Source organism: Taudactylus pleione, unplaced genomic scaffold (assembly GCF_031769625.1).
Source record: "Taudactylus pleione unplaced genomic scaffold, aTauple2 ptg000434l, whole genome shotgun sequence".
NCBI classification, from domain to species: Eukaryota; Metazoa; Chordata; class Amphibia; order Anura; family Myobatrachidae; genus Taudactylus; species Taudactylus pleione.
The window spans coordinates 5718511-5736134 of NW_028284836.1; the positions used below are offsets into that span (position 1 = coordinate 5718511).

A 17624-nucleotide genomic window follows, 5' to 3' on the forward strand; every position below is an offset into this window, starting at 1 on the left:
CAAAGGGGCATTACTATTGGAGGCATTACTGCAGGGGAAATTACCGCTGGGGGCACTACTACAGGGGACATTTCTATTTGGGGGCATTACTTCTGCAGGTGGCACTAGTACAGGGGGCATTACTACGGGGAATTAGTACTGGGGGCATTGCATAGGGGGCAATGCAAAAGGGGCACCACTCCTGGGGGCACTGCATTAGGGGCACTACCACTGTGGGCACTGCATAAGGGGCACCACTACTGGGGCACTGCATAAAGGGCATCACTACTGGGGGCACTGCATAAGGGGCACCACAACAGTGGACGTTGCATTAGGGGCACTACTACTGTGGGCATTGTATAAGGGGCACTACTACTGTGGGCAGTATGTGTTTCTACTTCAGGGTCCATAGGGGTCCACAAGGTGACCTTGGGGTATAGCTGGATCCTGGATCCTCGGGCACCACGGAGTTAAAGCTTTTAGCTGCTCCCAGGATGCACTTGGGTCCATCCTCCTCTATACCCCGCCCCCGAGCCACAGGCACCTCAGTTTAAGATGGTGCCCGGCTGGAGTCGGGTCACCCTGCGGGGGGGGGACTGCAGGAGCAGCCCCCTAAAGCTTTTCTTTTTTAACAGTTAAATTTATTTATTTATTTTTTTAACTATAGTTTTTTTCTCCAGAGCGGCAGCAATGGGCTGTCTGTACAGACGCCCACGCTGCCGCTCCTTCTCCCTGCTGGCGCCGCGACGCCAGCACTGAACTGGGGATCGCGGCGGGGGAAGCCAGAGTCTGTACTAGCCGGACTCTGGTTTCCCCCGGGACTGCTGCCGGAAACGCCGGGGAGAACAAGGTAAGCCGCGCACCGCTGATTAGCGGCGGTTAGCGGGTTCCTCTTAAATGCAGTCCCATGCCCCCGGTTCTAGGGGACAGACCGGGGGCACTAGCGGTGGCGGCGGGCTCCCCCTCCAGTGGAGGCATACCCCGCCAGACCACTAGACCACCAGGGTGAATAAAGCGGCAAGCGGGATGCCGGCAACCTTGGGGGTTAATATGCTAGCCAGGGGAGCAAGCCTTCCCTGTCTAGCGGCTCCTCCCCTCAGCTCAGCGCGCCTTTCAGCACGTAGTCTGGCGTCGCTGAGCTGCAGATACTCGGGCCACTCCTCCTCTGAGGTCTCCAGCAGCTATTTTCTCTGTGGCGGCACAGATCTCCAGGGAGCACCTGCCCAGACACTAAATCTGGGCAGGTTGATTGTAGTGGAAAGGTGCAGTGAGTATATCTTCCTGCATGGTATGTGACTTTTGCTAGTGCTGCCTGTCTGTGCTAATTTCTACTTACTGTCAGCCTATACCTATCCCTTTCCTTCTCCTACAAGCCCTACAGGTGTGCGGGGAGGGGCGTTTCTACAGACCTCGCCTATATAAATCACGTATTTGTGAGGTCCGTCACATACAGTGGTGTGCTACACAGTACCATATTGTGGGCAGTTGTCCAGCACACGGGTGAGTGCGCACGTTTTCTTCCTAAGTCATGTCTGAGGAGGAGATTGAGCACTCCATGGCTCCGGTATTGTTCTCCTGCAGGCGCTGTTCTGCAGGAGTGGATAGGGAGGATTTGTCGCAGGACGGCCTGTGCGGACGGTGCCAGGCGATCCCTGGTGCGTCTAAACCTCCTATGTCGCAGGAGCCACCATGGGCGATGTTTTCCCAGGTGCTGGTGTCCATCGCGGACCGTCTGTCGGTCCCGACTGCCGTCCCTACTAGGGCGTTGCCCCAGCCTACCATCCCCCATTCCCCGGGTGTCCCACAATTATTGCAGACTCCTCCGGGGTCTCAGCCTGTTGGTCCCTATGCGGGGTTGCCAATGTATATACAGTCCACCCCTGTGGCGCAGCAGGCTGTGGTGCCGTTTCAGGCTCCTGTGGCAGCTAATCCACCCTGGGTGGATGCGCTTTCCCACACTGTCCAAGATTTGGCGGCAGCATCTTCGGCTTTTCAGTCGATGTTGCGCAGTGACGTGCCCTCCGGGGCATCTAAACGCACAGTTATGGCGCAGGCTGCACATTTTTTGGACTCTGAGGGGTCCTCGGATGATGGTGAGGTGCAGGATGACTCAGCCTCAGATGCCTTAGTCCAGGAGGTAGACACTAAGTCTTCCATCAATGTGCGGGCTCTGGTTAGGGCGGTGCGGGCCATTCTTCTGATTGAGAATGAGGCACCCGCTCCCAAGTCGAGGTATCCTAGTTTTAAAAAAGCTAAGGTTACCTCTGCAACGTTCCCCTTGTCTGATCACATGGCGGTGGCCTGGCAGACACCCAGTAAGCGATTCCTGCCACAGAAGCGGTTGGCGTCCAATTATCCGTTTCCGGAGGCGCATTGTAAGAAATGGGAAACTCCGCCTGCGGTTGATTCCCATGTAACACGCCTCATCAGGAGTGCTACTTTGCCATTGCCGTCTATATCCTCGCTGAAGGATCCTACGGACAGGAAGGTGGAGACTTGTCTAAAGTCTATTTATTCTCTCTCAGGGGCTGTAGCCCGGCCGTACATGGCCATCTCCTGGGTGGCCAAGGCCATTGAGGGTTGGGCCAACGCCTTGGAGGATACGTTTCCGGATGAAGCTCCGGATGTCCAGAGGGCATTGTTAGGACAGATGAGAGATGCTGCTTCCTACATTGGAGAAGCATCTTTGGATGCTAGCCTGCTGACCTCTAGGGTTTCGGCGGCAGCAGTGTCTGCTCACAGATCCTTGTGGTTGAGGTCTTGGAGAGCAGACGCTGATTCAAAGAAAGGCTTGGAGGCCTTATCTGTTAATGTAGAGTTACTATTTGGTCCGGACCTGGACAAAATAGTGGATACCCTGGCAAAGTCCAAGTCAGCCTTCCTCCCTTCAGCTACGACACCTGCTAAGGTCCGGAGCTCGGCCTTTCGCTCCTTTCGGGTTCAGGGCAAGGCAAAGGGTCAGTCCTTCCCGAGGCAGTCCGCAACCAAGACCGCCTCAAAGCCAAAGAAGCAAGCCTGGAGTGCTAGGCGCCCTTCTTCCAAGCAAGAAGATAAGCCTTCTGCATGATGGGATGGGCCTCCCTCTGGGGGACCCCAGAGTGGGAGGCCGACTTCTTCAATTCGCCCAGTGCTGGCACAATGCCACCACGGATGCCTGGGTGCGAGCAGTGGTCTCCCAGGGGTATGCCCTGTCTTTTCAGCACAGGACGCCTCGCCAGTTTTTTTACACGAGTCCTTCTCAGGACAAAACCAAGGCCTTGCAGGTTCAGGAAGCCATAGAGGCCTTGCTGATGGCGGGGGTCATTATACCCGTACCACAATCTCAACGTGGTATGGGGTATTACTCTACGCTGTTTCTGGTGCAGAAACCCAATGGCTCTCATCGCCCCATCCTCAATTTGAAGTCCCTGAACAGATTTCTCAGGGTTCCCAAATTCAGGATGGAAACTTTGCGTTCCATCATTCCGGCGATGCAACCGGGGGATTATATGGTCTCCCTGGATATCCAGGACGCCTACCTCCATGTGCCTATAGCAACATCGCACCAACGGTTTCTGCGGTTTGCTATTCTCCACAACCACTACCAATTCAGGGCTCTACCCTTTGGCCTCTCCACGGCACCAAGGGTATTTACCAAGGTGATGGTGGTCATGGCGGCTCACCTTCGGAGCCAGGGGATACGGTTGCTACCGTATCTAGACGACCTCCTCTTGCTGGCAAGCTCCCCGGAGGTACTGATCCAGCATCTCCACCTGACAGTCGCTTGTCTACAGGCGCACGGGTGGTTGATCAACTGGAAGAAGTCCTCCCTCATCCCATCACAGCGGATGGTTCATTTGGGGGCCCTGCTGGACTCTCGTCAGCAACGGATTTTTCTGACTCCAGAGAAGGTCTCCTCCTTACAGCTGCGGATTCACAGTTGTCTGAGCAGTGGCAGAGTGTCGGTGCACTCAGCGATGAGAGTTTTGGGGTTCATGGTGTCGGCATTCGACATGGTGGAGTTTGCCCAGTTCCATTCCAGGCCCCTGCAGAGGCTGATTCTTTCGGAATGGAACGGATTGCCACACAGGATCCGCTCTCAGATGCTGGTGTTGTCCTCGGAGGTGCGTCTGTCCCTGGCCTGGTGGCTACAGACGGCTCATCTCCTCGAGGGGCGCCCCTTTTGGATCCCGGAATGGGTTCTGCTCACGACAGATGCCAGTCTCCGGGGTTGGGGAGCGGTGACAGGCTCCTTGTCACTTCACGGTCGTTGGTCGGCCGAGGAAGCGATTCTTCCCATCAACATCCTGGAACTGCGGGCAGTGTACAGAGCCCTGCAGTCGTCCGGTACCGCTCTTCACGGAAGGGCCGTTCAGGTGCAGTCGGACAACGCCACCACGGTGGCGTACATCAATCACCAGGGAGGGACTCGCAGTCGAGCTGCGATGTCGGAGGTGTCCTGCGTCCTGGCTTGGGCGGAGCGCTATCTTCCAGCTCTCTCGGCAGTCTTCATCCCGGGAGTCCTCAATTGGGAGGCGGACTTCCTCAGCCGTTACGACGTGCATCCCGGGGAATGGTCGCTTCATCCAGGGGTATTCCAACTGCTCGTGGACAAGTGGGGGCTGCCAGAGCCCTTGGAGTCAGTGGAGCTCAAGTGGCTAACTTTTAAGACTGTTTTCCTCTTGGCAATTGCTTCTGCCAGGAGGGTTTCGGATTTGGGGGCGCTTTCCTGTTGTTCCCCTTTTCTGGTTTTTCATCAGGACAGAGCGGTGCTTCGCACTCGTCCTGATTTCCTGCCTAAGGTGGTTTCCAGGTTCCACATTAATCAGGACATTGTTGTACCAGCCTTTCAGTCGCCTGATCTTTCGGCTGGGGAGGCTTCTTTAGTTTGTCCTCTTCGGTTTTCACAAGAGGGGTTGGCCTGCCAACAAACAGACTCTAGCCCGTTGGCTTCGTTCTGTTATTATTGAGGCTTATATGCAGGAGGGTTTACCTGTTCCAGCCTCTGTTAAGGCTCATTCCACTCGGTCTATGGGCCCTTCTTGGGCTGCTAGCCGTGGCGCCTCTGCTGTTCAGCTGTGTAAGGCGGCCACCTGGTCTTCCATTCAGACCTTTTTGAGGTTCTATGAGTTTGACACCTTTGCCTCTCAGGATGCATCCTTTGGGCGCCAGGTTCTCCTATCAGCACAGGAGCGTCCCCACCCTTAGTTGGACTGCTTTGGGACATCCCCAAGGTCACCCTGTGGACCCCTATGGACCCTGAAGTAGAAAACAAGAGATATGGTAAGAACTTACCTTTGTTATCTCTGTTTCTACGAAGTCCATAGGGTCCACAGGGCACCCGCCCTGACGCACCTGGCTTCATATGGGCTCTGTGACTGGTCACCGGTTTTCCGTCTCCCATTTCTGTGAGTATGATTCTTGTGTGTTCCAGTCTTCCTTCTCTCTGTTTCGTCTCCTCCTCCGGCCTGGGCTGCTTACCAACTGAGGTGCCTGTGGCTCGGGGGCGGGGTATAGAGGAGGATGGACCCAAGTGCATCCTGGGAGCAGCTAAAAGCTTTAACTCCGTGGTGCCCGAGGATCCAGGATCCAGCTATACCCCAAGGTCACCCTGTGAACCCTATGGACTTCAAAGAAACAGAGATAACAAAGGTAAGTTCTTACCATATCTCTTGTTATTAGGGGCACTACTACTGTGGGCATTGTATAAGGGGCACTACTACTGTGGGCTGTATGTGTATTAGGGGCACTAATGTGGACATTGTGTATAAGAGGCACTGCTGTGTGTCATAACATGAATAAAGGACGTTACTATGTGGTGTAATGAGAATCAGGGGCACTATGGCCCTCATTCAGAGCCGTTCGCTATTTGCGGTCGTTCGTTCAAAAACAAGGGGTGGCTATTCAAATGATCCGTTCGCAAATTGCAGTCTGTTCACACCTCTAAGTCTGAACGAGCGAGCAAAACATACGCTCGTTTATTTGATAAAAACGCCCCCTGGCCGCTCGCACCATACGTCATGTCCGCTATTTATTTGATTAATCGAGTACATCGTACAGCGTATGAACTGCTCGCTATTCTTGTGGTTGGTTTTTTCAACCGCTATTTTGCGAGCAGTTCTGAGTTTAAAAAAACCAAGTGACGTGGTTAATGACGCTGCTGGATTAATTATGCACACCCTTAAAACGCCCGTTTTGACCTTTAAGCACGCCTGCGTTCGAATTCCACTCCCCCCTTTTCAAGCACCTTCCCCTGTTACCACCCACATACGCCTCATTCTGTCACTCAAAATAGCAGGCACTCGCTATATAGCGTACAAACGATTTTCGGCCGCACTGACTGGTTCGCGCATGCGTACTAAAAACCGTACGCATGCACAGATGTGCAAACATCGCTCGGAACGAGCGGCTCTGAATGAGGGCCCATGTGCGGTGTAATGTGAATAAGATTGTGCTACTCTGTGTTCTCATTTGAATTGGGAATACTATTGGGTGACCACGCCCCTATCTTTTGAGACCACGACACCTTTTTTTCGGCGCGCACCTACGACACGCACTGTCTCTTTATTATAGAAATGCCGAGGGGGGGGTTAGCTCCACCACTTCTCTGGGACCAGTTTAAGCAATTAAGTATATTATATAGAAGTTTTGATACACAATTATCACTGGGCTAAAACTACAAGGAAGGAATAAAAACTAGGAAACCGTAAGAGTGAAAAACACCTGCAAAGAGTCTCATACTTGTAAAGGTTAATACAAGTTATTCAAAGTATGTACAAGACATTTTCTGGTTGTGTTGTATCTTTCTTATAACAGATTATAAACTGTATAACAAATCACAGCAACCAATGTGCACAGGTGTGAACCTGCTACACAATTTCTATTATCCTATTTATTTGGCGCTGCCAAATTCTTCGGAGGAAAACCCCCGATTACAGGGGCAAATCGAGGCCCATCTGCAATCCGGCGTTCCCAGCATTTTCCTGGTGATTTATGTATTGCGCATGGCGGAAGTCTTCGGGAAGATGTCATTTTCCCGGAGATTTCTTCAGCGGCGGCTGAAAGGTATTGGTTATAGGCCCCTCCGTACCGCGCACCCTGCACCCATTGTAGATTTGACCAATGCTTATAAGAAATATCACTTCGACGGACACATTTACATCCATTGCCTGGTATGCAGACATATGCCTGTATGGCGCCCTTGTCGTTTCTTTGCGTTTTCACAGATCTCCTTACTGTGCACTGAGCAGGTGTACATTGGGCCTGATTCAGACCCACTCGCGAGCGGCTGTACGCTCGCAAGTGGGTCGATGGTCTGCACTGAGCATGCGCACGACGGAGGGAGCTCCGTCGTGCGCATGCGCCAGACACGACGAGCGAAGGACTTTCCTTCGCTCGTTGTGTCCGATCAAAGGGGGCGTGCTGTCAATGTTGATTGACAGCACGCCCCCTTTGGTGGGCGTGCCGGGTGCGTACCTCCCTGACGGGGGCGTTCCCACGGGAACGCCTCCCGTCAGAAGCCGGCCCACTGACATCACTAGTGATGTCAGTGGGAGTGATTTTGGCTCTGATAGAGCCAAAATCACTCCGGAGCTTGCGGTTGAAAACCTCAACCGCAGGCTCCGGCTCGCAATTTCGATGGTCGCGATGGTCACGACCATCGCGGCCATCAAAATGCACGCTCGTATAGCCTGTGGGTGGTGACCCACAGCTATACGAGCGTCCAGGAGGACGCTCCATGAAAAAGGAGCCCGGCCCTCATGCAGAGCGTGCGCTCTGCTCAGAGCGTACGGCTCTGAATGAGGGCCATTGTCCTGTGCTAGGAGGCGGCCATTTTTGCTGTGTTTGTATTACTCACTTATTTAATTAATCTTAGTTATTATCAAGCATCTTTCTCACTATTGACTGCCTAATCTCTTTTGCGCTATATAGTGAGAGAGAGTTTACAAGGGGAAGACTGCTTTACATTATTGCTATAATTATGCAATTTTTGAAGTTTTTGAATGGTTAAAGTAATACAACTACAGTCGTAAAAAAGCATACAAATAATATAGAAATATGTATACATACTATATATATATAAATATAAATATATATATATATATAATGTATGTATATGTAGTTACAGGTTGAGTCTCCCATATCCAAAATGCTTGGGACCAGGGTATTTTGGATATCGGAATATTCCGTATTATGGAATAATTGCATACCATAATGAAATCTCTTGGGAATGGGACCCAAATCTAAACAAAGAATGCATTTATGTTCTATATACACCTTATACACACAGCCTGCAGGTCATTTTATACAATAGTTTTAATAATTTTGTGATTCCAAAAAAGGTTGTGTACATACATGAAATTCATTTATGTTTCATATACTGTACACCTTATACACACAGCCTGAAGGTTACTTTATACTGTATATTAATAATTCTGTGCTTTAAACAAAGCTTGTGCACATTAAACTATCAGAAAGCAAAGGTTTCACTTTCTCAGTCATGCCGAAAATATTCCGTATTTCGGAATATTTGGCTATGGGAGACTCAACCTGTACAGCATCGGCCTGATCTAACAGAAAAGTGACCGCGTTCTGTACGTTCCCAGACTACAGTAATGGTGCGTACACACTGGGCGATTAAAGTGGACGACTGAACGATAACGACATCGTTATCGTTCAGTCGTCCACTTTATCGTCCATTTTTAACACAAAAAAGATGAACGATGACGACGACGCGCGTTCCGGCGGGTCGTTCGTCATCCTCGTTCATCGGGCTGACATGCAGGCCAACCTGACGACCTCGTCAGGTTGCTGCATGTCAGGGAATGGGGGAGAGAGCCCGGCGCTGAACGATATCGCTAATGATATCGTTCAGCGGCTGTGCTCAATGTCATGAACGACATTGAGCACAGCCTGCCGGGGACAACACTAGACGATATCGCTCAGGGAGCATATCGCCCAGTGTGTATGCACCTTTAACCCTGAACTTTCTCTCTCCCAGCGACAGAGCGAGGCTGGCCCTTTAAAAGGAGGGGAACTGCCAGTTCTGTGATGCAATTGTAAACACTATGAGAAGGAACTTGTGTAGCCAGTTTACCCAGAGTTCTCTGGGAAAGATCTCTGAAAAAAAAAAAAAAAAGCTAAACGTTGAGAAGGAAGCAATATATACAGGACAAGCCTCAATGACAAAGCAGCCTGCCACTGTCCGTGATCCGCTCACCTACCTGGGCAAATGTAAGATGCACGTTATTTCGCTGCATTTATTATTATTATTATTATTATTATTATTATTATTAGACCTCCCCAACCCCATTGTCTCTCTGTTGCACTAATTATTTTGCATTGTGGTGGAGGAGCAGACGGAACGTATGGAAAGGGGTAAAGTCTACTTTGGGGCCATGTTTATGCCGCTGGCCGCAATGCATTGGCCGGGGCCAGGCGCTGGGAGAATTGCAATTATTATTTATTTATTTTTGTTCTTAACCGTTTCATGGCAGCGATGGCCAGGTCCTGTCTTTGCAGAAGGAGCCTGACCTCTCGGCTGAGCGTGGGTTAAGGGGTGGACGATGTGGAAAGGTGCTGTTCGCTGCGCTCTGGAATCGCGGGCAAAACGCAGGTCGCCGCAGGAGTTAAGGGCCGGCGATGAGTTTTAATCTGGGAGGGGAGCTCCGGGCTTGGGTCTGGCTGTTTGGGATTACCCCGTGCGCGTTGCAGGTTAATCTGCCTGGGATCTGCAGACCGTTCGCACGCCGCTCTGTCTCCGCCGCTGCAGGGTATGCCGTATTAGATTCACATGCCGGCCACAGCTGCAGGGCTCTGGAGAAGACGTGCCCACCCACCGTAGCCCCCTTTTTTGTTTTATTTTAATGGCAGGGCTGTAGGGGCTGTGTGGCGGGCACAGCATGCATTCTTAACCCCTTCCTTGATGGATTACTCAGCAGCGTGCAGGGCTAGTGGAGATTATTAACGCTTTAGATCCTGGCCGAGGCGTGCAACCCCCCCCCCCCCCCCCCCCCCTCCCCTCCCTCTTGTGCTGTGACTTGCAGGCCCCCCTACCCTCCCCTGGCAGAGGAAGGCGTAAGTAGGCCAGTGCCTCGTTTCCAGAAGATTAAAGTATTTTTTTTTTGGAATCCTCTCCAGCACCCAGTTTAACCTGTGCAGCACCGGTCTGGCCTGGCTGCCCTGATGGTGCACTTGCATAAGGAGAGTCTTTAGGCTGCGGTGGCTGCGGTGGCACGCTGAGCACCAGTTTGCTGAACGCCTTTTTCCTGTGCCGGAGATTTCCCCCGCTCACGACTGTATTTGATCCATCCATCACCCCTAAAACCCAATGAGCGTGCTGCAGAGATTCCACACGACAGCGGGAGTCGGGGTTCGGTCAGTCACTGCTGCGCCTGTGGATACGTTTATGCCGTTCTCTACGGGCTCGGTGAACTTGAGCAATGGTCATGCTTGTTGTACCACTGCCGTGACTGAGGCTTCCCTCGCTGTCACTCCTAAATTCTGTCAACTTCTGCATGGTGTAAGCCGGCGCCTTGCAAAGCAACTTTTTCTTTTTTTTTTTTTTTTTAACCCCCACGGAACCCACCTCTCTTCTCTTTAGCAGGACAGAGGTTATGGAAATGGATAATGATTTTTTTTTTTGGGTGCAAACGTATTGAGCAATTTCCTGCTGTGCTGTGCTGTGCTGTGCTGTGCTGTGCTGTCATGCATGATGTTCAGTGGGGTTCTCGCATTTTATTTTTTTTGATTGTCTATTTCTCAAAACGTAACACCCGGTGCTGGTGCTTCAACACTTAATAGGAAATCCTAAATATAAAACATGGTCATTTGTCGTGGCGGGATGTGTACAGACCTCACCGTGTGTCTTGTCTCCTGTACTCTGCCCCTCAGATTCAAATAATGGACATGTTTATTAATGTCTGCATCCACACTTTTATATCTGTATCGTATAATATATCAATGTGTGAGTATGTATATATGTGTGTATATATATATATATATATATATATATCTGTATACATATAACTATACAGGTGTGTGTGTATATATATATATATATATATAAATATATAAAAAAATATATATAATTGTGTATGTTTATATACAATTACATATGTTTGTGCATATATATATATGTATGTGTATATATATATATATATGTGTGTGTGTGTATATATATATATATATATATATATATAGGCGTGCATATATTATAAGGGTACATTCAGCCTTATATTAAAGCTGAATCGAATAAACTGAATATATATATAATTACCTGATAACATACATTTGCAATTTGTTATGGATCCTGTGGCCTTTCTGCTTGGAAAACGAGTTCTTGTGAGCTCACAACTTTAGCTAACATCTGTCGTTTCACTTTGAAAAGAAAACTTTGGGCTCAACTCTCCCCTTCTCCTCCTTTCTGTTTTTTGCTCCAATACAATTTGGAGCTAGGGTCAGTCTTATACTCCTATTAAATAATGCCGCCGTTCCCTGCGATACAGACCGATGGCGAGTTGTTTGTGCAGCGGGGAAGCTGAGAGGCGTCGCAGATTGGTTTTCCCATACAGAACACACTGGGAGAACGGCTGCGCGCTTGCTGCGTTGGGTCAGTGATGCGTTCTGCATGCGCCTCTCGCGAGGTCTGTCTGTCTTACTTTAGCGCCTTATCACCTGAGAGATGTTGGATGCGTTCTAAAATGCTAACTGGTGAGTTGCTCACAGAATGTCACCTGCCGACTGTCACTTGATGAATTCCAAATGAGCTTTTAAAAGTGCTAAGACAGCAGGCCTGGGCGAGCCCTCGGATGTTGATTTGTTTAACCACAAGACGAGAAACATGAACCGTTATCGCAGATGATCTGTTCAGCAATTGGAGAGAGTGTTAATTGTTCTGGAAGACCCCTGTCTGCCACTTTGCTGTCCGTTTTTGTCACTCAGGGTTTTATTGCAAGCTTTTGTGATGTGCGTACATTTAACGATCGCCCGCTGCCTTCGCACAATGGTGGTAGCCATACTGTAGGCCGAACCAAACGTTCATAAGAATTCAACCTGCAAGTTATCAAGAATCATTGACAGTATAGAAGCCCTTAGTCATGGCTGGCATAAGACCTCGTGGAGCCAACTCCTGCCCTCTGAAGTGATACCCCCACTCATTGCTCCCACTCCCCACTGATCTTTATATTAGCAGATGGGAGATGGAGTGGTATCTACTGCTCCACTGACTGGAAATGTGGCGCTAGGCTGTGACCTCATAGGCAGATGCCACTCACCCAGAGTAGAAATAACGTGTTAAGGCTCAGCGGGGGCATTAATAACACTAGATGGTTTTTAGTGACCCCCCCCCCCCTTCCCCCCAAACATTGCACCTAAGGCAACCCCTAGGTTCGCCTTTTTGTGGCTCCACCTCCGTCCTTATTGTTTAATATTCATGAGACCTGACTAATATTCATGAGGTGCTGGTTCCAAGGGAACGGAAAGGCCCTCTTCTGATGAGTGTTGTAGCCAGCCTACAATATGACAGCTTCCACTGTGTCTAGCGTTAGGTGCTGTGCAGGTTACCGCGACCCTAACATGGTGACATGTAATAAAACTGCATCAGTGGAGAAAATGGATAGCTGCGCTGGCTTTTACGGTCTACTGGGGGCCTAATTGGTAGTAGTCATTTTATTATATTGCATTAACACAATATGGGAATTTATCAAGCCTTATCCCTGGGTAACTGATCACTTTTTTTTTTTAGGCATGTTCGTTGAGGCATCTAGGAAGATTTAAATTCAATAGTTACATTTATTTAACAAGGGAGCAAACATTTCCAGGTACATGGTTTTTAGGCTTTTTAACTGCTGTTGGGAAAACGCCAGTGATCGTGCATGTCAAACATAATTACATATGAAGTGCTTTACTAACCAGTGGTAGCAATTGTTTTTGGGGGTGTGGGTTTGTGTGTTTAGGGGGGGGGGGGTCGGGGGTCAGGCAGTGTAGAAAGAGGTCTTCAGCGCGGATGGGTAGGGGGCCTTGCCTTCCAACTTGTTCCCCCTAAAACCCGGAGGTGGTGACAGATTGCAGTAGGTATAGGGTAGCTGCAAATTGCCTGTGGTTTGGTTTGCGGAACGCTACAGCGCACAGATCAGATATAGGTAAAGGAATTTGAGAATTATAGTTTGAGTTGTATCCTTTCCAGCTGTCAGGCTGTAAGATCATATTTTGCTGTGTCACAAGGGGGTTTTGGGAGTGGTAAATCTGAGAGATTTCCTGTCTTGCTTGATTTTCCCTTGGTGAGGTTTTAAGGCATTGTTGGAGGAACTGTGGAACTACAAGTTCCAGGACAGCTGCTACATGGTACAACAGGCGGGGCTGAAAGCCCTCATTTTAGTGCAGCACAGACGTAACGGGGGGTTAATAAGCAAAAATGCATTTCATGCTAAACACGTTCTGTCGGTATTAACCCCACATCTGCCGGCTGGGATTGTGCATTCCCTCCTTCAGTCCGCTTTTAACTCTTTCCTGACCAGTCTGAGGATGCAGCTGGCTCCGGGTCACCAGCAAACTGCGCCTTTGGGATGACAGCTGCATCTGGCCGACCGTTTCAGAAATCCTCTGGGTGTCTCTACTGTGCATTAGTCACTCGTGGTTTTGGAGAGAGATTGATGCGTTTTCTGTCCAAGCACATGTGGGAGGTGCAGTTGGACGGACTCGGGAAGCGCGCACAGAGCAGCGCGGACCCTCCTTTGCTGTGCACGGTCATGTCTGCGGGTCTTTGCCGGTCTTCCTTCCAGCATGTGCTGTTACCTGGCTGACTGCTTGTATTATGACACAGCTCCCACATATGTGTTGCCAAGCAACCTTTGCAGAGGCGTTTGAGTTGCATGCTTCTTAATGCATTGGACAGCGGCCTTGGGGAAAATCCCTCGTAAAAAAAGGGTTTTGGAAGCTGAAACGTGAGCCGTGCAGTTTGCGTCCAGAATCTGGATAGTTGCAGGTCATTCACCGGGTAATACAAATAGAACCGGTTTTAGGCCAGGCCGTAGATAGTCATGGAAGTGTACAGTATGCCGCAGTGCGATTTGAGTGTACATCTGGCATCGTGTAGGAAGAGAGTGGAACAGGACTGGGGAGGTTGTGTCAGTATAGGTTGTTTTCTGGACCTTTACACAGAGCTGGGCAAACAAGCCATATGCTTAGGGACCTCAACGTCACGGGGTCGCACGGAGCCACAAAGTGTTCGGTTCGGATGTTTGTTTCGTATTCATAAGGATGGGTACACACCTGATAGATAGATCTGCAGAACAGTTGATCTGCAGGAAGTCTGACCGATCCATCGAGACTGACCTCACAACAGGGCGGGCATTTACATGCGCCCGCCCAGGTGAGCTGCCAATCACCGCCTGCCCGTGCAGTAAGTGTATGGGTGGTCAGCTGATCACCCATACACACAACATGATACACCAGTATATTGGGCATCGGCTGTGCAGCACAGCTGACGCGATATATCTGTGAGCGATGTCGTTCACAGACGTATCGCTGGTACACACTGGCCGATGCACACACGATATATCGGCCAGTGTGCACCCAGCATTACACATGTATTCTATCTGTTAACATTGTTACCTGCCATAACTGGCCAAACTAAGCAATTAATATAACATGCTTAAGCCCCACAGGATACCATTATCCACAGGACGGATCAGCACCTACAGGCATGCGCTGCAAATGTGACTTTTTCTTTTTAATTAATAGTTGCATGTGTAATATAAAGTGCAGAACAACATTATTACGTGTGTGTTTGTGTAGCGGAGGACTCCTGGCTGTTATCTATAGACCTTTGTGCAGGGGACATGTACGTGTTTTGCTCGCTCAGACTGTTGTGCCCGGGTCCATGTTCCACATGGTACATTACGCTTAGCTGCAGTACAGAGAACCGCACTTACAAAGCGCTCTGTGGGGCTTATTCAGAGTCGGGAGGTTGGGAGCGAAGCTGCAGTGCGAGGGGTGCAAGTATAGTTGTTGTGTTTTTTTTTTTTTTTTTTCATGCAGGGTAAATACTGGCTACTTTCGCATGTAGCCCAAAAATGCTGGACGCTACAGTTTAGAGCAGAGGTTCTCAAACTCAGGACCTGATTCAGCCAAGATCGCAAGTGCTAAGATGCACGCAGTCGGCTGATTTTCGCGAACTGCGTGTGCGTATGCATAGCAGTGCGCGTGCGCGAACTATCCAAAGCGATTGGGAATGAGATCGCAGTGCGTACGCAGACCCATAGCAGAGTGATTGACAGGAAGTGCTGTTTGTGGGTGGTGCTGGGGGGTGGTTGAGCGAACGCAGGCGTGCCAGTGCGTTTAGCAAGAAAAAAAGGTTATAGTCACAGGCGCTGAACTAAGGAGAACTATTATACTCAATTATAATGACAAGGGGTATAATACCACGCTGCTGCCAGAAGAAAGACACACAAAAGAACAGACTAACAGCGCTGTGGAAAACCCAAATGAGTAGCTGTACATAATTGTGATTGTATATATGGCTATGTGCCACACACAATGTGTTGGAAATAATAAATCACCTATCATAAATAATGACAAATAAATTAAATAAAAAAACAGTTATGCCATAAAGCTATAAATAAATATATCAATTCAATAATTATACGATATCCGTATCAATGCATAAAGAATAATAATACATCAAAAAACATATACAATATATATAAAAAGAAAGATAAAAGTAAATAAAAAATGACACTGATGTGAAATGAATCAAAAAATATATATGCCCAAGATTTTAGTGTAATGAGAGCACTGCAAGGAATAAATAGAAAACAATTTTGTCAGAACAGTCAAATTGTAACCGATTGTAGGAGGCTGAAAAGAAACAATGTTGATTCTTCAACATATTAAGCTGGTAAAGATGGTAAAGTTTTATCAGCAAATGTGTTTCTTTAGAATCCGCTCTGATCTGCATAATGTAGGAGACAGCACATTTTAAAAACGCTCAGGTAATACCTGAGTAGATGGTCAATTTAATACAGTGTCCAGAATTTGACCAACAGGTGATATGTCTAATCCTGAATATAGATAATCGCTATACCCCACACACTCACTGGGGGGTTAGTGAAATGTTAATGGGTGCCAGTGCGTTTCGACGCCGTTGCAGGGGCGTGCATTTAATTATACACTACAATACCATACGCAGCCTGAGGCCTTATAGCGTGCGCTGAAGTTAGCAATTCCTGAGTGAGGTCTAACCTGCCTTACCTGTGCGTATGGGTCCGATGTTACCGATTGTTTCGCTATGTCGCCAAACTATACGGATGTGAGTAAGGGGAAGTGGGCGTCCTTATGTCAGGCTGCGACCACATTGCAAATGCAAACATTTACACATCAACCCTGATATTAGCAACTGCGTTGCGTGCGTGTTAGCAGAATAGCGATTCTTGCTGAATCAGGCCCTCAGTCTGGTGCCTCTCCAGGTACTCTGCAGTCTGGTGCCTAGCCAGGTACTTTGCAGTCTGGTGCCTCTCCAGGTACTTTGCAGTCTGGTGCCTCTCCAGGTACTTTGCAGTCTGGTGCCTCTCCAGGTACTCTGCAGTCTGGTGCCTAGCCAGGTACTTTGCAGTCTGGTGCCTCTCCAGGTACTTTGCAGTCTGGTGCCTCTCCAGGTACTTTGCAGTCTGGTGCCTAGCCAGGTACTCTGCAGTCTGGTGCCTAGCCAGGTACTTTGCAGTCTGGTGCCTCTCCAGGTACCCTGCAGTCTGGTGCCTCTCCAGGTACCCTGCAGTCTGGTGCCTCTCCAGGTACCCTGCAGTCTGGTGCCTCTCCAGGTACCCTGCAGTCTGGTGCCTCTCCAGGTACCCTGCAGTCTGGTGCCTCTCCAGGTACCCTGCAGTCTGGTGCCTCTCCAGGTACCCTGCAGTCTGGTGCCTCTCCAGGTACCCTGCAGTCTGGTGCCTCTCCAGGTACCCTGCAGTCTGGTGCCTCTCCAGGTACCCTGCAGTCTGGTGCCTCTCCAGGTACCCTGCAGTCTGGTGCCTCTGTAGGTACTCTGCAAGGTAAAATAGTACCGTAATCTGCCCCTGCATGTAATTCTCCCAGGAACTCTGTTACTCTAACACTGTACTCTCGGTGCTTTGGCCGGTCGGTAGTGGATATGGCAGATTGTGTATATATTCTGCTGCACTGGTGTAAATGTATTTATTTATTTATTAAGTTTCTTATATAGCGCAGCAAATTCCGTTGCGCTTTATAATTTGAATCAACATTAACATTATACTGAATTGTAAAAGATATACATACATACATAAGGGTAAGAGGGCCCTGCTCGCAAGCTTACAATCTATAGAGCAGTTATCATTTGTACAGCGCTGCGCAATAAGCAGGCACTATAATAGTGCACATAAATAAGTCCATTACATGGTTAGTAGCTGTGGACGTGATAAGGAATGAGAGGAGTAGCAGCGGGCGGGCGGCAGCGTTATCTCTGGGTCAGGGTAAAGGTACAGCTCCTTATCTGGGGGAGTGTGTGACAAGGCCTCAGAGACTGTGAGAGGAGTCTCACCTCCTCTGTGTGACACTGTTTGCCTACTACAACATCAATACTCAGTGAGCAGGAGAGTGACAGAGGACCTGGGCCTATGGTGTGCCACCAGATCAGGGGCCATTTTACGGCCTAT

General features: G+C 49.3%; 1 protein-coding gene across 4 annotated transcripts in view; it reads left to right on the forward strand.

The window, feature by feature from the left end:
• The window catches only part of NCOA1 (nuclear receptor coactivator 1), a 369979-nt gene that overhangs the window by 174996 nt on the left and 177359 nt on the right, over positions 1 to 17624 (forward strand). For 3 of the 4 annotated variants that reach the window (XM_088447564.1, XM_088447566.1, XM_088447567.1), the window contains exon 1: positions 9031 to 9192. The exons of the other annotated variant lie outside the window; for it this stretch is intronic. The gene's annotated coding sequence lies outside the window, so the exon portion shown is untranslated. Of the gene's footprint in view, positions 1 to 9030; positions 9193 to 17624 lie in introns of those variants that run through there. 4 annotated transcript variants of the gene reach the window in all.